The following is a 24,675-nucleotide window of genomic DNA, read 5'->3' as shown; positions in this document are numbered from 1 at the left end:
GAGGCTTATAGGGTAACATGAAGTAGAACAGCGTTAGCATTATAGGGCTCCAGAGGAGAGGAGAGAGAGGAAGGGACAGAAAATTTATTTGATGAAATAACAGCTGAAAACTTCCCTAACCTGGGGAAGGAAACAGATATTCTGATCCAGGAAGCCCAGGGAAGCCAGATAAGATGAACCTGAAGAGACACACACCAGGGCACATGCACATTATAATTAAAGTGTAAAAAGTTAAAGACAAGGAAAGAATCTTAAAAGCAGCAAGAGAAAAACAATTCAAGTAAAAGGGAACCCCCATAAGTCTATGAGCAGATATTTTTTACCAGAAACATAGGCCAGAAGGGAATGGCATGATGCATTCAAAGTGCTGATGAGACAAACACCCAACAAAGAATACTCTACGAGGCATAATTATCGTTCGGAATTGAAGGAGAAATAAGGAGTTTTCTAGACAAGCAAAAGCTAAAGGAGGTCACCACCACTAGACTGGCTTTATGGGAAATGTTAGCGGGATTTCTTTAAGCTGAAATGAAAGGGCACTCATTAGTAACAGGAGAGCATATGAAAGTCTAAATCTCACCAGAAATGGTGGCTGTATAATAAAATTCAGAATAATCTGATGTTGTGAAGGTGATTGGTTAATCACATATAAAGCAAGTGTCTAGGTTAAAAGACAAAAGTGGTAATAGTAGCTATAGTAATTTGTTAAGGGATACACAAGATAAAAAGATATAAATTGTGATCTCAAAACCATAAAATGTGGTGGTGGGGGAGTAAAAATATAAATTCATATCATTTAATATAAATAAAATAGAATGTGTTCAAACTTAAGTTTCAGATATATAGAGGAATTTTTGCAACAAAACAAACAAAACAAACCCCTACCAAATCAATTGCACCTTTAATACAATGTCTTTTTATTCTTGAAAGGTTTCCTTTACAGAGTCTTTGAAGATCTAAAGTGAGGTGTTGAGCATGAAGGATAAAAAGGCATGTGTGACAAGCAACTTTTCACCTAAGTTCCCTTAGAACTGATCTTCAGAATGCAAACTTTGTTCTGCTGAATGTTCTTGGAAGGCACGGTAGATCTAGGCAATATGGTCTTCCGCAGACTAGATCTGCAAAAGGATTTATGTCCACTTGTTTCTTGACCTGCTGCCGTCTCTGTAAACTAGCTCTGGCTAGTTCTGTCAGAAGAGACAGGGAGGGAAATTGCTAGACTCTTTCAAGTGTCTCGGTGGCCGGGGCTTTCCACTGCTCTTCAAGAGTATTCTCAGATCTATCCCACACTGCTTTATTTGGATGGGGATTCCCTGAAGCCCCCCTGAAACTGGAGAAGTCCCCCGGAGCCACGAGGAAATTGGCCACTGGCCTGTACAGGCTGAGAACTAATTAGTGATTTCCTCCTCCTCCCTGCTTAGACCACTTTAATACAGGCTTTGCACAGCATGGAGGGTTAGGATCTAAGGCTCAGGATCAGGTCTCTAAGGATCAGGGGGTTAAGCCGCCTAGTTTCAAATCCTGTCTTTGCCATTTGCTGGCTATAAGAAAAAACTTGGAAAGAAACCTAATTGGTTTGTGACTGATTCTTCATCCATTAAATAGGAATAATTCTAAAACCTATTTATAGGCTTGCTGTGGAGTCTAAACAGTTATTATGCATAATGAGCGTAAACTAATACCTGGAACACTGTAGGTACCCAATAAATGTGACTAATTATAATTGTGCCATATCCTTTATGAAATTTCCATAACATTGAAAAATTATCAAGTCTAGAAAAAATTTATAAAACCCATATACTTATTAAAAAGTTATACATATATGATAAAATATAAAACTAATATCTATATTTACTTGGTAAAGACACTGAACCTTACTGAGCTCTGGTTTTTAATCTATGAAACTCAATATTCCCCACATACACCATTAAAGATAGCATGTCTGTACACAAATAAGCTGAATTCCTCTAATTATTTTAAAATAATTGCTTCTATACATCTAAAACTTTTAAAACATAGCCCTCATAATCAAGAAAGTTCATTAATATATGGGAAGGTTTTATTTCTTTTAAAATCGGTAAATTTGGGGGCCCCTCGGTGGCTCAGTCGGTTAAGTGTCTGACTTCGGTTCAGGTCATGATCTCACAGTCTGTGAGTTTGAGCCCCGCATTGGGCTCTGTTCTGACAGCTGGGAGCCTGGAGCCTGCTTCAGATTCTGTGTCTCCCTCTCTCTCTCTCTGCCCTTCCTCTCTCTCTCAAGAATAAATAAACATTGAAAAAATAAATTAAATAAAATCAGTAAATTTTTAAAGAGAGATTACTCTTATAGCAGAGCATACTGAATCAATGAACATAGCTGTATATATAAACAATGATAACTGGTTGTGGAATTTCTTCTAAAATAATTTCCTTTTATTTAACTCCTGTTGATGTATCTTCAGATCCTACATTATGTCATCATTCTAATCTTAGGGAAACCACTAGAATATGACTAACTCATCACAATTTGTATACCTATTAAGTAAAATTTTAAACACCAACTGAAATGAATGCAGGAAAAAAAGGCATCACTGCAAGCCATGTGTTTTTGTGAATGACCCACAAAATAGAGAAACAAAATACAGAATGTAAAAAACAAACTGAGTGGCATAGGTTTACAGGAAGTATGGGGATAGAGGAACAAGTACCTCTAGGAAGGAACTAAACATACAAAGGCAGAATGTGGGACAGTCAGACATTATGGACCTCCTTTCTTCCACAAGTCAATGACATGGAAAATAAAAAGATTAAATAGAACTTCGGAGACATAATAATTAAATGCAATGGGTGGGGCTGTACAGATCTTGAGTAAAACAAAACAAAATACAAGAAACACACAATACAAGAATGTGTGAAAACACATTTTTGAGACACTTGAGGGTTTGAGTATGACCTCGGTTTTATACAATTCCGAGTTACTGTTAATTGTGTTAGTGTGATAATGGCATCGATATTGTGTCAGAAGTGCATAGTGAAGGAAGAAGGGATGAAGTAAGGGATGTCTGGGGTTTGCTTTAAACACGTCAGCAGACGAAATAAAAGAAAAAATATGTGATATGCCTGTGGCCAAATCTTGGTAACTAGTAAGGTTCAGCAATGGTTTGGAGAGGGGGCTCATTTTACCATCTTGTCTTCTTCGTATGTTTAAAATGTTCACAATGTATTAGTCTGCTAGAGCTGCCATAATAAAAAAAAAAAAAGCACAGATTGGGTGGCTTAAACGATAGAAATTTATTTTCTCACTGTTCTGGAGGCTGGAGATCCAAGATCAAGGGGTCAACAGGGTTGGTTTCTGGTGAGGATTTCTTCCTGGCTTGCAGATGGTGCCCTCTTCCTGTGTCCCCACGTGGCCTTTTTTCTGTGCCTGTGCACCTCTGGTGTCTTTCTTTTCTTAATAAGATACCAGTCATGTTGGAATAGAACCCCACCCTGATGACTTCATTTTACTTTACCTCTTTCAAGGCCCTATTTACAAATACAATCACTTTGAGGGTTAGGGCTTCCACATATGAATTTTGAGTGAACATAATTCAGTCCATAACACATAATGCCATTAACTCACCTTGTAAGATGATGGATATATAGTTTGAAAATGTTATAATTTTTTTCTAGTAGGTAAAAATACTACAACTGCATATTATTTTAGCCTACTAAAATTCAATTTTAACAGAAGTTGAGTTTTACATCTTGTACTTGCCATAAATAACTTTTTTACAGAGTGAACATCATTGATATTAAGTATCTAAATAATACTATTTAAATTTCTTTTTACAGATTTTTCTCTTATAATTGTCACATACTGTAATTCAAGACAACGTAAGATAGGTATCATAAGGCTATATATGCCAAGCCTATTCTAAGGGCACTTTTGATAGAATTTAGAAAGTATGAAATGGGAGAGAAGGAACAGAGAAGAATCAAAATGCATTGAGGTTTCAAATATGGGTGTGTAGGAGAATGTCAGTGCTGTTAAAATTACAAAAATTGAAATAAGACACTACTTATAGTGATATGATACTGAGTTCAGGTTGGAATGTTGAGTTAGAAGGACTGGTGGATCCCAGAAGAACATGATTCAGGATCTTTCAGGGCTAGAGATTTGGAGTTTGTGTGCCTACAAATGGTTTATAATAAGCTTATTCAGAACATAAGTGGAGGGGTGCTTGGGTGGCTCAGTCAATTAAATGTCTGACTCTTGATCTTGGCTGAGGTCATGATCTCACAGTTTGTGAGATAGAGCCCCACGTTGGGCTCTGCACTGTCAGTGTGGAGCCTGCTTGGGATCCTCTCTCTTTGCCCCTCCCCCACCCATGCTGTCTCTTAAAAAAAAAAAGGAACATAAATGTAAAAGAGAAGGAGAATAAGAGAAGACAGCTATCTCCTTGGGGTTATTTACAATTCTTCCTCCCTCTCCCCAGGAAGTCTGTAGATAGGGAATATTGAAAGAGTATATATAATATAGGTATAGAAAATCTGCCAAAACCATTTTGGGTTATTGATGTATGGCATGGGTTGCCCAGGAGTGTGGCTTCTTTTGAAATGTACAACCTGATGGATTACCAAAGGAACTAAGACCTCTAAATAAGGGTACCATCCTGTAGTTGTCATGTAGCCAATAAAAAAATCCTCCAAATTTCTTAGGAAAAAAAAAGCTTTGGGGAAAAAAGTATGAAGGAGGAAGATAAATGGTTCAGAGAAGTGTAGGATGCTATGACTGAGACCAGTGGATGTGACTATATTGATTTCTAAGGAAGAAGGCAAAGTAGAATGGTTGGGTAGCTCAGATTCTGGGGGCAGGGAGTGGGTGCAGGTGTTCTAAGGAGTTCTGCAGTGGGTAAGGGCTAGAATCTGAAGCAATGAGAATAGATACTCATTGACAAAGTTTGATGATGAGGGAACATAGACTACAGGTCAATCGTTTAAAGGAATAGCATAGATGTTGGTAAACTTTATATTAATATTAATAATTGTTATATAATGAGTAATTGAGGCCTCAGCTTAAAGGCAGAGACCCAAGGGCCAACAAAGTGGAGGACTTTGAAAATGCAAGTAAAAAGTGACAATTTTTTGAAGTTGAGGGTTTCAGGTGTAAGGCACAGAGAGTAGCTTTTGCAAGGAGGAATTGTTTCTCAGAAAGAAGAAAGATAAAGAATAGAAAGATGCAAAGATATCTGTGGAAGCTCCAGGGGGAAGTACTTTTCTACTTGAAGGCAACCCTATCTCAATCCCATTGAGAACGAGAAAGGGCATCAACTGAGGTCTTGGATGGAAAAGGCTTAGCATTGAGGAAGAGCATGTAATGGAAAGAGGAAGAAAAGGATGCTAAAAAGTGCTAAACACCCTTCTCAGATTGTGTGAATTCACGGTGGATCCAATCTACATACTCCTCTGATGTTATAGTAACATGTAATAATTTGGGAAAGTAACAATGAAAGTAGATAGGGTGAAAGTAGATGGGGCAAGTTTCCTGACTTGGAATGGAGGGAGGTCTAGGGAATGAAGAGTCTCACGGTGGTAAGGAAACGTGCACTAAAAAAAATTTTAAAACACAACACAAAAAAACAACTGACCACACTGGGTAGGGAGATAAGGGAAGTCAGAATGGAGGTAATGGACTGAGAAAATAGGAAGGGGTTCTAGGGATTTAAGGTCATAAATTTAAAAAAAAAAAAAAAAAGGAAGGAAGACAGGCAGGGGCATAATAGGAGACTGTTGTGTGAGAAGAGAAATCTATACCCTTGGAGTAATGTATTTGCTAAGACAGTCCCTTATATTGGTAACTAATGAGTTCCTGGAAAAGTATTCAAAAGGCAAATGTATAAGGAAAGAAAAACCATAAATGTTACAAATGGCTCTCATTACTATAACAAAGAAATGATTATAAAATCCCTCATTATGATTTCAGTTCAGCCCTGGCTCCTTCAAGCCTGAGCAGCCTAGGAGACAAGTGAGAGCTATGGTCTCCCCACCCCCACCCCGCAATGCCAAGAAGGGAGATAGATAGGTTGCTGGTGCCAGGTTCCCCCTACTCCAGACACCTAGGGAGATTAAACTAGGCTTCCAGGGTCATACTAGTGTATTTGCAACAGAAAAGGGGACAGGAGTTGAAGATGTCACTACTGAAGAGAGGTTGTCTGCCAGAACTACCCATCCCCCCATTGGGTGGAGTAGGTTCCAGGCACTGGAACTTGAACCCCCAGCCTCCTTCCAGATGCCATCTGTGGGGAGGCAGAGGTTAAGAACACTATCATTCAGTATAGCGTAACTGGCACTGGGGCCACAAGCCCCCAGCGCAACTCAGGCTTCCCCAAAAGCCTGACCTTTTGGTAAGAAGGGGATAGCGCCGCCCATCACTCAGTAGCTAGTGTCCTCTCTCAGCAGATGATGTCCCAGAGTGGAATTGGGTGTATGAAAGGTGGTTGGCGGTGGGGGGGTGGGGGGGGGCTGGGTATAATGTAGAGTGCACAACCATGCCAACTGTACACAACTAAGATACTGCAGGTTGAGGACTGCTGGATATGCCAGTGAAATTTGATGAGGAGATGAGGGTTGTCCTAAGATACTGTACACAACTAAGGGTTGTCCTAAGATACTGTACACAACTAAGATACTGCAGGTTGAGGACTGCTGGATATGCCAGTGAAATTTGATGAGGAGATGAGGGTTGTCCTAACAAGGTATATAACTAAAGAGAGCTATTCTCTCAATCTGGGTATAGGGAATAGATTTGTTTAATTTACTATTTTTTAAAATGTCTGTCTAGCAGATCATGCCCGTTAATTATGTTTTTCAAACCTCCTATATCCTTGCTATTTTTGTCTGCTTAATCTGACAATAATTTAGAAAGATTCTGTTAAAATTCCAACTATGGTAGTTGTAAGAAATAAGCCCACTGCCTCAATCAAAGGAGGGATTCGGAGACTCAGAGCACTTTGAAGTGAGGCTTTAATCAACGTTCTTGCAAGAGCAGGTATCTGAAGGACAGGCATACTTGAGGCAGTTACAGCAGGCAATTTATCTCCTAGTGTGAAGTCCCTCCCCTGCTTCTTCATTGGCTGAGGACTTGGCTGAGGAATTGATTACCAGAAAGTAGTCTGATTGGAACAAATGTGCATTCCTTGAAGTGATGCAGATACTTCAGTTCTTGGTCGCATGCTCATTGCAAAGCCCCTGAAAAACAAGCCCGCAAAATGGAGAGGGGAAGAAGAATCAGGAAGTAAAGTGTCTAAGGGTTTGGGACGCCACTGGGGGGGGGAGGGGAGGAGGGTTTCATACATATTTCCAACAGGTTGTAAACCTATTGTTAACTAGACAACACAGCTTTTATTTGGTGTTTCTGAAAGTGAATCACCTTACTTCTCACAGTAGTGTTAGTTCACAAACTGGCCTCTGCACATGGAGGGCAAGGAGAAACCAAAAAAAGAGGCAGACCACTCCAGATTTGTAGGTAGCAGGTTTAAAAACAAGGGAACTTCCTTCAAGATGAGTATACCTCCACACCAGCCTACCAGAATCTTAAAAATTCATACGGAGGCTTTAACTGGGTTCAGTCAGGTACACAGTCCAGATGGTCTCAACAACACCTTACTCTTTCAAGGCTGTGTCCTTGAAAATGGCTCTTATTGTGGGAACAGTAGGCAAAGCAGACATTCCAAGGACAGGAATGGGGCCGGTAGGGATAGGAGCCTCCATTTGCCCAGGGCTAGTTCTCAGGTCAGCTGGAGGTTACATCCTCTTGATGACCTCCTTAAATAAGTGGTGGATTTGTCATCTTTTCCAGAAATTTCCACCATTTTTTTTTCGCATTTTATGTTTCGGTGTAATTTTAATAGGGTTATTCTACAGTTTTAATGCAATAAAAAAGTTATAATACTTCAGAGTATAATATGTTATGAACCTCATTCTTGAAATCAGTGAGTAGAGACAAGTATCCCTCTTAATCACTGTATGTATATACATACGTATGTATTTATACTTTTTAGTAATACATTTATTTTTGACTTTGTTAGAGAACTATACAATAAGCAAGTGATTTGCTGTTAATCTAGTAAAAACAGAGAAGGTAATTGAAAAAAAATTAGATACTTCAATTGCTGAGCATCAGAGCTAATCTTGTACTCAACAGAAAAAATGTAGAATGAAAGTTATCATTTTGTCTCAATATGCTTAAATTTATGTATTCACGAGTTGTATTCTAGGTTAAAATACTAAATAATATTTATTGAATACAAGTTGAATGAGAAAAGTCAATATTCTTTTCTGGTTTTATATGAGATGATTCCAATTGCAGTGAAGCCAACATATTCATTCATTCAACAGAATATTTTGGTTCTTTGTTTTGTTGCTGTTGTTTTACCTTTTGACCCCCTTCACCTATTTCTTTAAATTGTGCTTTAAACTTCAGGCTCAAGGGCCGCCTGGGTGGCTCAGTTGGTTAAGCATCCGACTTCAGCTCAGGTCATGATCTCATGGTTTGTGGGTTCAACACCCCCCCCACCGGCGTTGGGCTCCGTGCTGACAGCTTGGATCCTGGATGGAGCCTGGAGCCTGCTTCCGATTCTGTGTCTCCCTCTCTCTCTGCCCCTCTCCCACTCACACTCTGTCTCTCTCTCTCTCAAAAATAAATAAATGTTTAAAAAAAAGGGTTTTTTTTTAAACCTTCAAGCTCAAGAGCCTCATATCTTCTGCAGATTGTTTAAGAAAGCACCCAGAGTCCTTTCCCTTAGTTTCTATGCTCCAGCCTGCCATATTTAGATCAGATGGTCTCACCTCCTCTACTTCCAAGTACTTACCAGCATGGGCTAACGGGCTGTAATTCCCTTGCTTAGAGTCACCATTTCATCCCCTCCTTGGAATTTCTGAAAAATCACCTATTCCTTGAAAGTTGTATATATGCCATCCTCTCACTTCCTTTATTGAGTTTGTTTTTGAAAGTCTTTGAAAGTTCATTTCCTGTATGAACGCTTCCCTGCCTGAGGGAGAGGTAGTGAACTTACCTTCTTTATCTAAACGTGTGACTCCCATCCCCCACCTCATCCAAAGCCACTGCAGAACTAACATGGGGGGCAGGGAGGAATGCACAGATGGCTTCGATGCAGGTTTTGTTTTCCGTCTTAACAAAATATTGCTGTTTTTACACTAATACAATAAAAATAAAACTATAGCTTCAATTGAATAATTTAGGATTTAACATACTTTTGATTTTTTTCTCATATTTCTTACAGATAAATGATCTTTTCCCTCTGAGGAGCAGGCAGAAGAAAGGATGTCCCTCCTCATTCTCTCTCCTCTCTTGCCTATCGTCCTTTTATTTTTCTTCGTTCTTTCCTTCTTCCTCTTGCTCCCTCTTAAACTTTAACTTGCCCATTTTACTGGTTAATAGTGACCCAAAAGCTGGGGCACCTCGGTGACTCAGTCAGTTAAGCATGGCTCAGGTCATGATCTCACGGTTCCTGAGTTCCAGCCCCGCATCAGGCTCTATGCTGACAGCTCAGAGCCCGGAGCCTGCTTCGGATTCTGTCTCTGTCATTCTCTCTCTGCCCTTCCCGCCACTCAAAAATAAGTAAACATTAAAAAAAATTTTTTTAAATAGTGACCAAAAGTAGATACAGTGAGAAAAACACGGAGGTGGGGGTGGGGGGGATACCTCTTTGTTGTACTGTCATTTTGCAAGAATCACATCTATTGAAAGGTTGTGACTTAATAAGCATCACCAAGTACCATTTCACTAATTATTTTATGAATTAGTTCATTCAACAAATTTGCTGTCCGTTATGTGCCTGATACTATATTAGTCACTCTTCCTCACTCTAGAAAACCAAATTGTCTAAGCTTTATGTTTTAGTTTTCTGCTATAGAGAGTTTTTAAGAAAATAATGACTAGCATTTGATATCTTCCTTTCCCTCACTTTGCAGGACATAAATGACATAGATTCATGTAGTTTTGCTAGTTTCTTCTCCTTTACCAAGGTGTAGAAAAAAGAGCCACGGTTTAGGACTGAGGCCAAACTAAGTTCAAATTCTGGGTGTCTGTGTGAGCTTGGAGGCAATATGCTTCTGAGTTTTTGTCAGTAAATGGAGGGTAACTTATTTGTAGCAAAGAGTGGAGCTCCAGTGAGAAAGGTACGCAAAGTGACTTACACACGGAGAGTTCTTTTCATTATGTTATTGTTTGTCTTAGTTTATAAGCCCCTTGCAGACAGATTATAAACGCATCAATCTGAATTGCACTAGTATTAATAATCGATAGAAAAAGTAAACACATAGTGCTAGCAGAGCAAGCAAATGTGTAACCTGAACACATTTAAGCAAAGCTATTTATTGATTTTGCAACAGGGTACTTCACATGCGCGGGGTGTGATTTCAAGGGCAATCCATTTGCTGTTGTATTGAACTGGGGGAAATTTTGCAGTGAAAATTCAGAAATACAGGTATTTCTGAAACCCTTTGTTCTCTCGCGGGGGAATTTCTTCTTTCTTTTCTTGCTCAAACAAAAAGTTATAGAGGATATTTACATATTAGTATTTGTGAGGTAAAACTGCGGAAAAACCAGGTATTTGCAACGTGTCAGAATTGGGTTCCGTGTAACCACGAGCAAGTTACAGGACTTCTCTGGGCCTTAGGTTTTTGAACTGTAAAACTGGCACAACGTTTGTGCATAAATTAAGCCCAATATGTATTTAAGACACCTGGCACATAATTGGCAGTGTTATTTCTTTCCCCTCCCAGGTCCACCTGACCGGCTACGAGGAAATCATCCCTGTTAACAACACCTGTCGAGTGCACCGGGCCCCATTGTGAGTTTGCACGTGGTTCACTTAATTTCATTCTCCCAAGAAGGCATTTGACATGTAAAGCTAGTGAAGCTTCAGGCCTTGTCACTTGTCCTTATCCCTTTCAAAGCCCTGAGCCTAATTTTAAGTCTTCCCTTGAAGGAGCCCCCCGCCCATTTTTTTAAGTTTCAGGCCTCACAAAATCTGGCTTCGCCTTGGATGGGTACTGTATTGTTTTCCTCATTTTGCAAAGAGGGGTAAAGGAAACTGCCCAAGATCACACACTTGTAAGTAGTGGGGCAAGACCGACAACGGCCTGACCCCAGAGCCCAAGCTCTTAGCCACTGGAGGTGAGGACAGCCGGGAGAGCGCCAGTGTCGCCAACGGCGGGCCGGAAAATCGGCGCCCAAGTCCCTGCGAGCGGCCAACGCGGTCAGGCTGGGGTCGGAGGGGATCACCCCGCGGAGGCTCCCCGCCCCTTCCTCCCCTTCCCCTTCTCCTTTTCCGCGCCGCCGAGTCGGAGCCGCGTTGCTCGCCCGGCGGCCGTCCAGGCGGCCCGCTTCCCCTCGGTGCCCGCGCGGGGCCGCGGGATCGGGCCCCAGAACTTTCCGAGGAGGAGAAACTTGGCGGCGTGTTGGGAGGACTGGAAGGTGAGGCGCTCGGCAGGCCGGGAGGCGGCGGCGGGGAGCCGGGGTGCGCGCGGGCGGGGGTGGGGGGCGCCGGCGCGCAGGTGGGCGCGCGGGCCCGGCGGCCGCGGGGCTGCAGGTGCCGTTGGCCGGCGGGGCGGGGCGAGGCGGGGCCGTCGCGGGAGTCGAGGACCCCAGGCCCGGCGGCTCCCGCGCGCTGAGGGGCGCGCTGGCCGCCGGCGGGTCGGCTCCGTGCGGTTCGGGGCGCGCTTCCCCTTTCTCTGGGGTCGGCCGCAGCTCGCTACTGCGCGGGGCGGGGCGGGTGACGGTGACGAGGGAGCGGAGGAGCTGCCACCTACCGCCCGCCCCGCGGTCCCCGGGCGGGGGGGGGGGGGGGGCGTGTTTTGCCTTATCCAGGCTCCGTGTGCGCAGAGCGGAGGGTGCGGGGAGGTCTGCGTTTACCGCAGGGTAATTTCTGAACCACCCCAAACGTGAGAATCTCAAGTTCAAGCGTAGCCTGTCCCCGGAGAGACTGAGTTGCTGGGAAGAAAATGACCGAGTGGCGGGGGGGAGTCCCCACTGACTTCGGGAGAAAAGGGACTGGGGACCGTGGTGCCCCCGACACCCTAGACAAGGCACAGAGCATTAGGGAGCTGTGTCCCCATGCTGGACGGCGGGCGGGACACGCTGCCGGAGGCGGTGGTCGCCCTAGCTTTTGCAGGTGCGCAGCTGCGTTTTGGTATCAGCGACGGCGCCCCTGCTTGTTTGTATGTGTGCTGGGTGGAGGGTCGGCTTAGTCGAGGGAAAGCGACCCCCGGGTGCTGGTTTCGTTTGCTTAAGTAAGTGTGAAGAAGGTCCGTAGAAACCTCCTCCATTGAGAAAAATAAAGTGACAACTACAGTTACTCCGATGTCGTGGTTTTGAGCGTCTGTTTGGCCACTTGAAGGAAAGCAAATAGCTGCGAGGTGTTCAGTATCATGACATCACGAGGTTTATTATATTGTCTGGTGCGGGACGGCCTGAGGCCCCTCCCAGAAGCACCTGGAGAGTTTTTCAAAGTACACCTGTTGGGCCCACCCCAGAGATTCCCGAATCAGAAGTGGTGGGGGTGAAGCCCAGGCCTTGGCAATTTTTGTAAAAGCTTCCGTGGGGATTTTGCTGTGGGCGCTTGGTTAGGAATCAGGAAGTGGAAGAACCGGGCTCAACTCGGTGTGACTGTTGAACAAATTTTAAGCACAGTGTTTCCTCACCTGTAAAGTAGCCCCTAAGAACTTGTTATCAAGACCGGAGAGTATAGGATGTGTGGAAGTGTGTTGAGAGGGGGGAAATTGGAATAATGATCCAAAATCCTGGTTCGGTGGCAACAAAGGACACATGCCTTTGGATGTTTGGATTAAGTGAGAGGGGAGTGGAAGGAAGAATGACCTTGCCAGGCAAAAGGAGTGTTTGTTTTCCGGGAGTCCAGTCTGTAACAGAGTTCGTGTAAACTGCAACTCAGAAAATCAGAATCATCTGGAAGAAATGCAAGCAAGCTCCAGCCTGCCCCATCCCTGGATGATGGTTTGAAAAATGCACCATGTATATTTCCTCTTCTAAAACACCAAAGGCTTTAGATTATTTTCATCTAGGCAAATCGAGAGCCAGTAATCCCCAATGTGTCCTCCCCTCTGGTAACCCCAATCAGGCTGAAGGCTACATGTTTCCCTGCGAAATGTGAATTTTGTTTCCATTACTCAACAGATGTGTGTTGAGGATCTTGATGTACCAGGCATTTCAGAAATACAAAGATGAATAAAATGCAGTTTTAAAAAACTTTTATTCTGGCCATCTCTGTCTAGTGGAGGACACAGATGTGAAAACCACAATATAACCTGGTTCAGATGACAGCAAAGGTATAGAATGAACAAAGTTCCATGTGGCTCAGAAGAAAGAGCAGCCCCATCGCCTTAGGGGAAGGGCACCCGTAAGAGGCGACTTAGGATCTGGGTAAACAGCACCCTTCCGTAAAAGCTTTGAGAACTGAAGATTCTATGTGTAGTCAAATCTGTGTTCTTATTTTTCAATCTGATGAAATTCTAGTGTAATCATATGCTGACAATCTAAAGTAGAAATGACTTTTGGTTTCATGATGACTCTCTTTAAAACTTACTAGGCTTTCTATCGCTTTATCTTTGTAAGTCTCAGCTGTGTCTACAGTTAATCCAAGAAAGGGTTGTTAAAACACACACACACCACACACACCTTCAATGTGTGTTGCATTCTTACTATTTAGCTCCATTTAAAAATAATATTCAGATAGCCTTTTAGTTATATCCACTTTTTGAAAATGTGATTTTTTTTTTTTTTTTTTTTTTTTTTTGGTGCTTCTCATTGTGTTAATTGGGAAAACTTCAAGTGATTTAGTAGAGGAGAGGGCACAAAAGGAAAGCTGTAAGAGGAATAAACAGGAATAATTAGAAGGAGGTGGGGGCATCTGGGTGGCTCAGTCGATTAAGCATCTGATTCTTGATTTCGGCTCAGGTCATGATCTTACGGTTTGTGAGTTCGAGCCCCACAGCACAGAGCCTGCTTGGGATTTTCTCTTTCCCTCTCTCTCTGCACCCCCCTCCTCTCTCAAATAAGTAAACTTCAAATTAAAAAAGGAGTTTAAGAGGAGAATGAAGTTTGACAGAATTGGTGGAGAGGGGTAGGTACTTGTGGGGAGGGAAGAGTGAAAAAAATGGGTAAATCAAACATGGCCACCAGCTTCTTCAGGGATCTGTTGTCTTCTGCGTTCTGATCCCATGCGTATGGACTCTTAGTTTTCAGTCATTTCAAAACATGAGAGGAAGCCGTATAATGTGTTAGTTAAGGCGTGGGCTCAACAGTTCTGAGTTTGAATAACTTACTAGCCGGTGACTGTGTCGGCTCATTTGTAAAATGAGGATAATATGACCTACCTACAGGAGACTTGTGAGGATTAACAGCTATGATGCTTAGGAGGCACCTGGCTGCGATAAGGCCTCAATCACCAGTGGCTTCTGCTCTTGCTGTTCTTATGTCACCTCACTTGATCCTAGTGGCAACACCAGTCAGCCAGACAGATAGTTCTGTCCTTTTCCAGTTGGAGTTGGGTGCGGCTGGCTTGCAAAAGTCCTCTAGGTCGCTGAACTGAAGGGAGAAGCTCTGTGCTTCGCAATTTTGTGTCTGTGTTTCTCCTCCACCAGGTTTCTACTAGGGTTATGGCCAAAGTCGACCCTCCCTGGTGTTTCAAGGGGCAAAGGCTGTAGTTGTGGGCGTCTGTTACAAGGCTGCCACTAACCCCAGCACCCAGTGCCTGTCTACTTCTCCTTGATTTCTATGGAAATTACATTTTTCTGAGGCTTATGGATGGGACTGGGAGAGGGAGACAGTGGGAAAGCCATGAGGAAGTCTTCTATGGAAGAGCCGTAAAAGGGGGAGCCCGTCTCTCCAGCTTCCAGTAATGTGTTGTCATATTACCAGCAAAGTAGCCTTATTGCTCAGAGACTTAACTGCTTTCATCTGCAGCTGGTGGTTCTGGGGTACAAATAATACTTCCTTGCATATCCCCTTTCACACGAGTCTGGTCACTGGAGAGGTGGGCGAGAGGATCATGGATCCTTCATGGATCATGGCTGTGTAGGGAACTCGTGGATGTGGGTCAGATTTTTAATTAGAATCTTAATTAGTAACCTGCGATGGAGAAGTACGACCAAGAATCTCTTCAAGGATGCAAAAAAAGCATAAAGAAAACATTTTTGAGCGTAGACCCCAGCTTTGGTTCATTTTTTCTCCTTAATGAGGGTGTGCCTTTAATCTTCATGGATCATTGTTCTCTTTTTACATGCAAAGGATTCCCAATTTCGTAACTCTCAATTTAGCATTTTTAACCCCCGTCAAGCAATCAAAAATGTAAGTGCCTTAGGGTAGTGTTGGGTGTTGTCGGTGATACGGTAAAAAGTCACCAGATTGCTCAGGAAGCAGTGAAGAAACAATTGGTGAAGTGAATGTAAATGCTAAGTGGGTGCAGCACAGTCTCCCAAAAGGAGGGGACCAGAGTGCTCTCAAAAAGTTCAAGAAAGCCTCCTGGAGATGGGGGGGCCTCAGCCTTCTTGCGGGAGTGAGAATAGCCTTCAAACCCTGGTCACCTGAGGGTGCAGGAGCAGTGGATGGCATTAGGGATAGAAAGCTACAGGAGTAAGAAGAGTACAGGATGGGGCGCCTGGGTGGCTCAGTCGGTTAAGCATCAGACTTCAGCTCAGCTCACAATCTCACAGTTTGTGAGTTAGAGCCCTGCATCGGGCTCTGTGCTGATAGCTCAGAGCCTGGAGCCTGTTTCAGATTCTGTGTGTGTGTGTGTGTGTCTGTGCCTCCCCCACTCATGCTGTCTCTCTCAAAAGTAAACATTAAAAGAAATCTCTTTTTTAAAAGAAGAGTACAGATAACTGGGACCTTGAGGCTGATTCTCCACAATTGGTCCCAGGGATCCCGAAAGACCAAAGCCGGTTTATTTGCTGGGCAGCCTCCATGGGAGAATACTAGTGGCAAGTCAAAGCTTCCTCTGCCAATTACAAGGCTCCCTGAAATTCACAAGATGTGATAGAAAATTGGGTGATTAGCTATGATAGGCATTAACCATTGAATATATTTGCTAAATGTATCAAAAATACCTAAGAAAGTTCCAGTTAGAGCTGTGAAGAGCATTTATCAAAGTATAAATGATTCTTCCCTATTCTTAGAAAGGAGGTCAGATCAGGAAGCCATAGGATCCCCAGGAAAGGAAAGTGGAGGGGAGGTGTCTGGAGAGGACTTTGGGACCTTTGTTATCAGACACAAAGGCCCTTGAATCCTGCCCAGATGTCAGTAGGACCTGTGGGTCTGAGTCATACTAAGTAAACAAATCAGAACCTATCTACAGCATCCCATTTTTAGATTATTAATTTACATCTGAAAGATGAAAGTGCCCAGCAGGTCCATTTACTTTTTCAGAAGCAGGGTTAGGCATTTACATTATGGCAGGGGAAACCAGTTAAAGGCTGGAGGGCTACATGCTGAGAAGAGAGAACAGGAGAGTTGACTGCTCCTCCGAATAATGTCACGAAGCCACGCAGCCTGTGATCTACCCTTGGCCAGTCAATGAACCAATGGCTTCACTCTCCTTTGCACCGTGGAAGAGATGCATTGACTGAAATGCTTCTCTTCGTCTCCCTTTCCAGGACTCCCAGGTCACCAGCCTTTGCTTCTATTTGTCAACCACGGTCAGGTATTCATGATTTTGATTTAGTTATGACAACCTCTCTTAAATCAGAGGTCATTTTTCTTAGGAGAAATTCTAATACGTGCCAACTTACTTTTGAGTACTATTTGGGCAACTCTGCCAATTTTAGCTTCAGTGTATGTATGTGAATTTCAAGTCACTCTTCTCACAGAGAATCAAGTATTGGCTCAGCCTAAACTTGCAATAAGATCTGGCGAAAGATACAACTACAATGATAAGTGGGTTCTGAATTGGCCATCCGTTTGCACAAGTCCACAAACCTGAAGACTTAAGGCTAAAGGAAGGCAGAAGTAGCATCTGGAAGTAAGAGACACAGGTGAGTGGTGTGGAGGAAATGAGATGGTCTATGGCACCCCCAACAGCAACCCCTGACCCCAGGGGTTAATTGCTTAGACTGGGCTTTCGGGCAGGGGGGACTAGCAGTGTGAACTGTTGAAGCTAATTTGTTGTCATTTTTGCATGAGGATCAAAGGGAATGTAGTGTCGTTAGCAGCTTGAAGGTTTGGAATTTGGGAGTACATTGGAAGGTGGCCCCCAGGGCAAAGAAGGGTACAGTTCTCTGGAGCATTGTGAGCAGGTGCCCGACTGACTCTGGCACTGGGCTCATGTCCCTCTTGCCACCAATGGAACAGCCCTTGGCTGGGGACACAGGTGGGGTGTGTCTGTGATCAGAAGAAAAGTCATTTTTAATATATACATTATCCAGCACAGAACAAGATATTTGTAGTTAATGTTTGCGGGGGGCAAAGAAGGGGGGGAAGTGAAGTTTTTAGCAAGCAAGAGGTAAATAGAACACTACCCATTATTATCAATTTGCAATGTGTAAAAGGTCATTTACTCTGTATAGGTGTTGACATTGCTTAATAAAGGTGTGAATGTGTCAAAATATATAAAGTTCACATCTCTAGGGCTCAAGGGATCCTCAGGGGTGCCCAAAGGTGGGTGTGGGTTAGGAGAAGGGATGAGGGAAAAATACAGTGAAATCTGTTTTACATGTTGAACTTCTGCGATATCATTATGAAAAAGTGTTTCTGCTTTCAGAAGAGTGCTCCTTACAAGAACTTTCACAGGTTAAACTTTAGCCTAAATTATAGGGCTGATATTTATTGGAAATATGAATCTATCTCTGTGAATACAGAACTCAAGACATTGATTATATAATTGTGGGGATCAGATTTTTTTTGATCTTCGGTCCTTAATAATGAAATGTAAATGAAATGCCTTTGGCTTTCCTAAAGGCACCTGTGCTCATGACTTCTCTCTCTGACAACTATGGCTCTGTATCTGGAGACGAGCAGGCACATTTCTCTTCTTGGGCGCTTTGGGACTTTGTTAAGGATGATGTAAAGGACGGGGTTCTGGGCAGAGTGTAGATGCACCAGCCAGAGGGTTGCCCATAGAAGAGGCTGCAGAATCCAGCCTGGAGTGAGAAGGGATGGCAGGCTTGAGGGTAGCTGGGAGTCCTGGGAGAGAGGGATCCAGGGGCTAAGGAGGAAGATATGGGGACAAAAGCAATTGTGTTTAAACCAGGTAAAACTTCATTCCATAATAAATGCAGTTCCTCACATTAAAGAATGCTGAGGCCACGTGGTTTTGCACAGCAAGAGACTGTGGGTTGTGATTCTGGTCCTGCTTCTGTTCTTGGCTTTGTGACCTTTGAATCTGCTTCCTTATATGTAAAATGAAAGTGTTAAACTAAGCACTTGGTGAGCTTCCTTCTTTGCTGACTACCTTGTGTCTCGGCAAATGTGTTTGCATGAATATCTATGGATGTGAATATCTGTGGCTCCTCTCGGTGCTCATTTCTCCTATTTTCAATTTCTCCTGACAAGAAATGAGGCCTTCCTTTTTCTGTATATGTAGTACCACCATATGCAAAGGATATTTTTCAATAGCAAGTTCCATTTTTTGAGCTTCAGCAAAATTTGGGTGGAATCTTTCCTTATAACGATTCAGGTTGTGAAAAAGTGCTGGGTTAATGCATTTTTGCAGTGTTTTCTTTCAAACGCTGAGCTGTGTTAGATACAAAATATAACATTAAATTGGCATGATCCTTCATCTATTAGATACTGCATTTCATTTATAAATTTAAAATTTGCTGGAAATATTTTCATCAAGAAAATAGCTCTGGGGCGCCTGGGTGGCTCAGTCGGTTAAGCGGCCGACTTCAGCTCAGGTCATGATCTCGCGGTCTGTGAGTTTGAGCCCCGCGTCGGGCTCTGTGCTGACAGCTCAGAGCCTGGAGCCTGTTTCAGATTCTGTGTCTCCTTCTCTCTGACCCTCCCCCGTTCATGCTCTGTCTCTCTCTGTCTCAAAAATAAACGTTTAAAAAAAAATTAAAAAAAAGCTCTAGTATAACTGAGACGTGAACACACAGATTTCCCTTGTATAAATGTAAAGGAAGTTTGGGGCACCTGGGTGGCTCTGTCAGTGGAGTGTCCAGCTCTTGATCTTGGCTCAGGTCATGGTCTCACAATTGTGAGATTGAACCCCAAGGCAGGTCCTGTGCTGGGTGTGGAGCCTGCTTAAGATTCTCCCTCTGTCTCTGTCTCCTTCAAAAATAAATGAAGGAAGAAAGGAAGGAAGGAAGGACATTCACCAAACTTAAACCTGGCTACCTCTGGGGAATGGACTATTAAAGGGATGGTAAACTTCCAATTTTTACTTAGGTACTTTTGTTATATGAACATATATTAATTTTAGAATTTCAGGACACCTGGGTGGCTCAGTTGGTTAAGTGCCTGACTTCGGCTCAGGTCATGATCTCACGGCTTGTGGGTTCGAGCCCCGCATCAGGCTCTGTGCTGACTGCTCAGAGCCTGGAGCCTGCTTTGGATTCTGTGTCTCCCTGTATCTCTGTGCCTCCCCCACTCATAAGCTGGCTGTCTCTCTCTCTCTCAAAAATAAACATGAAAAAATTTTATAATTTCGTGTGTGATTTGTTACAGAATTAGCCTTAATGATCATCAAGTGTCTTTATTGGATTTGTAGACAACAATCACCATTTGACATAGGTAATTTAAGACCCAAATTTAAATAGTATAATTTTGTTAGATAACATAGAAAAATGAATACCTCTTCCCTGGTAGGTTTTGGAGTTAAAGATGTTCTTTTTGGTGTATATTTGGACAGGATTCATATGATAGTTAATACAAGCAAAGACTTTTCTCCAACCACTTAAGGAATTTCAAACCCAGAGATGACAAATAAGTTTCATCATATTTGACTGTGGCTGCCTAGAGGGTTGTGTTGAGAAGAATCCAGAGATCCTATCTATGTTCACTAGGCAAGAATACCATGATCGGTAAATGGCCTGACAAAGGTACTAGAGGGTGAAGAAAATGGCGACCATTTGCCATGTATTTACCATCCTGAAGCCTAGAACTTTAGGTGATGAGTTTCTTTATGAAGGTAAATATGTCTTTTTATCCAAATATCTTAAGGATGTACTGTCTATACTAATTATTATACTTAGTATTTTACATAGTGGATAGGTTCCTGATAAGTCATGTTAAGATTGTAAGAACAGGAATCTTTTCTATTCCTCATAGAAGCAGGCATGATAGCATAGCTAAAAGAGTTGCTCAAGAAGTAACAATGAATGGAATAAATGATTTATCTTGGCAATATGAGATAATATCTAATAAAGATAATTCAGTATGATTGAGTATCAGTCAAAATAATTTCAAAACATTTACCAATTTAGATGTTAAGCTAAAAAATTGAGTACTGTAATTTACAGTTTTGTTTTGTGGCCCTCTTAAGGCATCTGTTTGTTCCAAGGAGGAGCTAAATAGTTCAGGTGCATGAAAGACTAGCTCAATTTTTACATTTGTGGTTTAAGAGGGCACAATATTACATATATGCTGGATGTAGGAGAGAAGAGTATACATGTTTTCTTAAGGATGAACTGATAGAAAAGAAAACAAAATCCTCCCAATCCCATTTTTTTTTTTTCTCAGAAAAAAGAGGAAGGCACTTAGTCACTGTGTAATGTGAAGCTTCCAGCATATACTGGGTCTCCAATGATCTCAGACTGATTTTAAAAACTCACATTTGGATGACATCCTGCTTACAGCCACATGAACAAGATATTCATTTATTCAACAATCTCTGTTGAGCATTTACTACATACAAAGCACTGGGAATAGAGTAGTGGATAAGAGGCTAGCCCCTGACCCATGTTGTTCATCACAGCTGAGAAAATGAAATGTCTGCAGGGTGCCTTGCCCAACATGGTAGAATTGGGACTGAATTCTAAATTTTGTGTTCTATCCTGTATTCTATAGTGCCCCACGTAATTTTGGAGGACTCTGATCACATATTAACAAGATGGTTCTGTCTACCTTTTCTTTACTCTTACCTTGCTGGTGGTTTACTCTTTTCCAACCTACGTGGCTTGGGATGGATGCAGAGAGAGATCCTGTCCATGGGAGTCACTTATACCCTTTTCTGGTACTGGGGCAAATCCTATTTAACTTCTGAATAGCAACCTAGAATCATGTTATCGAAAATGACTTTTGAGGGGGCGCCTGGGTGGCTCAGTCAGTTAAGCGTGCGACTTCAGCTCAGGTCATGATCTTGTGGTTCGTAAGTTTGAGCCCTGCATCGGGCTCTCCACTGTCAGCACAGAGCCTGCTTTGGATCCTCTGCCCCTATCTCTGTCTGCCCCTCCCCTCCCAAAATAAGCATTAAAAAATATATATATATAAGTAAAATAATTGAAGCAGTATTTTTTCAAACTCTTGTTTTAATTTGGTAGAATGAAACCAGTATTAAAAAAAAAAGGTGCATCACTATTAGTAAGATAAATATACGAACTTCATGAATGTGTTTGTATTGAGTTGCGACATGAAAATTTTTTTCTTCCTGTTGATTGTGGTCAAAAATATTTGAAACATCGGCTTAAAAGGCCATCAGGTAAGATACTGCTGGTGACAAAAATAAAAGTAGGTGATTATCCTTAGCAATCATTTGAATGTGTTGTTTACCTAAAAGGATCATAGCAACAAAGTAGAATTTGTGTGATGAAAGTCCTAGTGGAAGTTATTTGGCATCTGAATACATGTCTGAACAGATTTTTTTTTTTTTCATGAAACACACGTTGCAGTTACCGGTTTCCCTGTGTCCGATTCTTTTGCTTATTGCGGTTTCCTGTATTGAGTGGTTTCGTTATTTTTTGAAATATATTTTGCAATTTAATTGCATGGCATATAGAGAAATTTGGGAAAATATCTATTTGGGGCAATGTCATATAATATGATTATGATGAAATCTACAGGGGGTGCTTGGGTGGCTCGGTTGGTTAAGTGTCCAACTTCGGCTGAGGTCATGATCTAACAGTTCGTGAGTTTGAGCCCCACGTCGGGCTTGTCGGGCTTTGTGCTGATAGCTCAGAGCCTGGAGCCTGCTTCGGATTCTGTGTCTCCCTCTCTCTACCCCTCGCCCACCATCTCTCTCTCTCTCTCTCTCTCTCTCTCTCTCTCTCTCTCTCCCCCTCCCTCTCAAAATTAGATAAACATTAAAAAATTTAAAGTCTATTGCTGATTACTTTAATATAAATTGTTAAATATAACATACTAAGTTGTTTTGAAATTATTTTTCTCACTTAATTTGTGAATGTTTGCCAGTGGATTTTGCCTGAAGCTATTATTTGTAGTAAAGGTAATGGATATAGTTCCCTAAATTGGGGGATTTCATAGACTATAGGAAAATGTCATTAATTTGGAATTTGATCATTGGATGATTGGACTCATACTTTGGAAAGATAAGAGCTTACTGCTTTAAAGCCATGTAAAGGATTTTATGAGTTTTAAATCTGTAAAAATACAGTTTTGGTAGCACTTAAGAAAGAAGTCCATGGGGTGCCTGGGTGGCGCAGTCGGTTAAGCATCCGACTTTAGCCAGGTCACGATCTCGCGGTCCGTGAGTTCGAGCCCCGCGTCAGGCTCTGGGCTGATGGCTCAGAGCCTGGAGCCTGTTTCCGATTCTGTGTCTCCCTCTCTCTCTGCCCCTCCCCCGTTCATGCTCTGTCTCTCTCTGTTCCAAAAATAAATAAACGTTGAAAAAAAAAATTAAAAAAAAAAAAAAAAGAAGTCCACTTTTTTGTGTTGTAATTTGTTTCAGAGATATGTACGGAAATTCAGTTATTGAATTAGCCAGGACAGAGATTTAAATATCCTATGCTGTTCTTTGAAAGGCATGGTTTTATTCCCTAGAATAGATTTATAATCTAATTATGGAGACAGAAATGTAAAAGAAAGCTTGCCTTAAAAGAGCATAGAGATGTTTTGTTTTGCTTTTTTTTCCTCCTCGGATAACAAGAGAACAACATCCAAAAGATAAAATTTAGAGGTTCTAGGCAGGAAAGCTGAGTGAGCTGTGGTTGCTGGTCTCAAAGACTTTGCAGTAGAATTGCATTATGGGCACGTTTAATTTACTTGAGTTCAACCAGTCAAGATCAAGAGAAAGAAAGAACGCCTCAGTCAGTGCCGGAGGTTGGACCTAGCATTCCATGCAATAGGTATACGTCATGGGGAATGTGAATCTCGTGTCCCTTTGTTGGTCTTAGTTCCACTCAGCTCCCATCAGACACACAAATGTTTTTAGTTCAACCCAGTCTCCACTCCACTTTCAACAATCTGACCTCCTACCTCATTTGGAAAAAAAAAAAAAAATGGAGACTATAAATTGGGAACAGCTTCCTTCCCATTTGTCCTTCCCCATTCCTGCCATTTATCCTCCTCTTGCCTTGGAAGTATCTTACTTAGTCAAGACCTGTCTTCACACCTGTCGGACTTTGCTCTCTCACTTATATGCCCTTCCTTAGAGGCCGATATAGCACAGAGGATAAAAATCCTGGCTTTGGGGCCAGAGTCTGCCACATTAGAATGTGGTTTTGTACTTCTTAAATGTGTAGCCATGGGCATGTTGCTGAACTTCTCTATGCTTTAGTTTTCCCATTTGGAAAATGGGACTAGTAATAGGACTACTGTGACATAAGGCAGGTTAAGGGCTTGGAACAGTATCTGGCGCAGGCTTTCAGTGAATGTTAGCTTCTACCATTCCCACTACTGCCACCATTAACCTACCAATCTCTGTCTCTACTCATTTTTATTCCTTAGCCGGTATGTTTGCTGACCCCTTTCCTACTCTGGAAGAGAATAAAGCCAAACCTTCTCTTTACCCTGGGCCCCTTCTAACCACTACCTTCTCTCGCTCCTCCTCCCACCCAGGTGTTCTAAAGAATATTTAAGGTTAGGGGTGCCTGGGTGGCTCAGTCTGTTAAGCGTCAAACTCTTGGTCTTGGCTCAGGTCATGTTCTCACGGTTCGTGAGTTCAAGCCCCACGCCTGGCTCTGTGCTGGCAGCTCAGAGCCTGCTTGGGATTCTTTCTCCTTCCCCCCTCCTCTCTCTGCCCCTCCCCACTTGCGCATGTGCTCTCTCTCAAACTTAAAATATTTAAGGTTAGTTGTCTCTACTTCTTTACCTCCTATTAGCTTTTCTTTTTGCAAATGGTTTTTTTTTTTTTTTAATTTTTTTTTTTCCAACGTTTGTTTATTTTTGGGACAGAGAGAGACAGAGCATGAACGGGGGAGGGGCAGAGAGAGAGAGGGAGACACAGAATTGGAAACAGGCTCCAGGCTCTGAGCCATCAGCCCAGAGCCTGACGCGGGGCTCGAACTCACGGACCGCGAGATCGTGACCTGGCTGAAGTCGGACGCTTAACCGACTGCGCCACCCAGGCGCCCCATGCAAATGGTTTTTAATGAGATATTGACTAGATACACAAATTACAAAGTATTTTCTATTTTTTTAAAAAGATTTTGTTCTTAAGTAATCTTTAAACCCAATGTGGGGCTCAAACTCAAAACCCCTGAGATGAAGAGTCCCATGCTCAACTGACTGAGCCACCCAGGTGCCCCTGAACATTCTTGTACATACATCCTGGCATACATATA

General features: G+C 42.4%; 1 protein-coding gene across 4 annotated transcripts in view; it reads left to right on the top strand.

The window, feature by feature from the left end:
• The first annotated feature begins 11,323 nt into the window (after positions 1-11,323).
• Positions 11,324-24,675, top strand: part of PLAGL1 (PLAG1 like zinc finger 1) — a 111,337-nt gene continuing 97,985 nt past the window's right edge. For 2 of the 4 annotated variants that reach the window (XM_086708054.1, XM_086708048.1), the window contains exon 1: positions 11,324-11,461. The gene's annotated coding sequence lies outside the window, so the exon portion shown is untranslated. The remainder of the gene's footprint in view (positions 11,462-24,675) is intronic. The other 2 variants (XM_086708058.1, XM_086708051.1) reach the window with 1 other exon arrangement.

The sequence above is a fragment of the Puma concolor genome, chromosome B2, assembly GCF_028749965.1.
Source record: "Puma concolor isolate L17-30 chromosome B2, mPumCon1.1.hap2, whole genome shotgun sequence".
NCBI classification, from domain to species: domain Eukaryota; kingdom Metazoa; phylum Chordata; class Mammalia; order Carnivora; family Felidae; genus Puma; species Puma concolor.
Note: the sequence above shows the minus strand (reverse complement) of the source record. Positions and strands in the feature narration are given on the sequence as shown.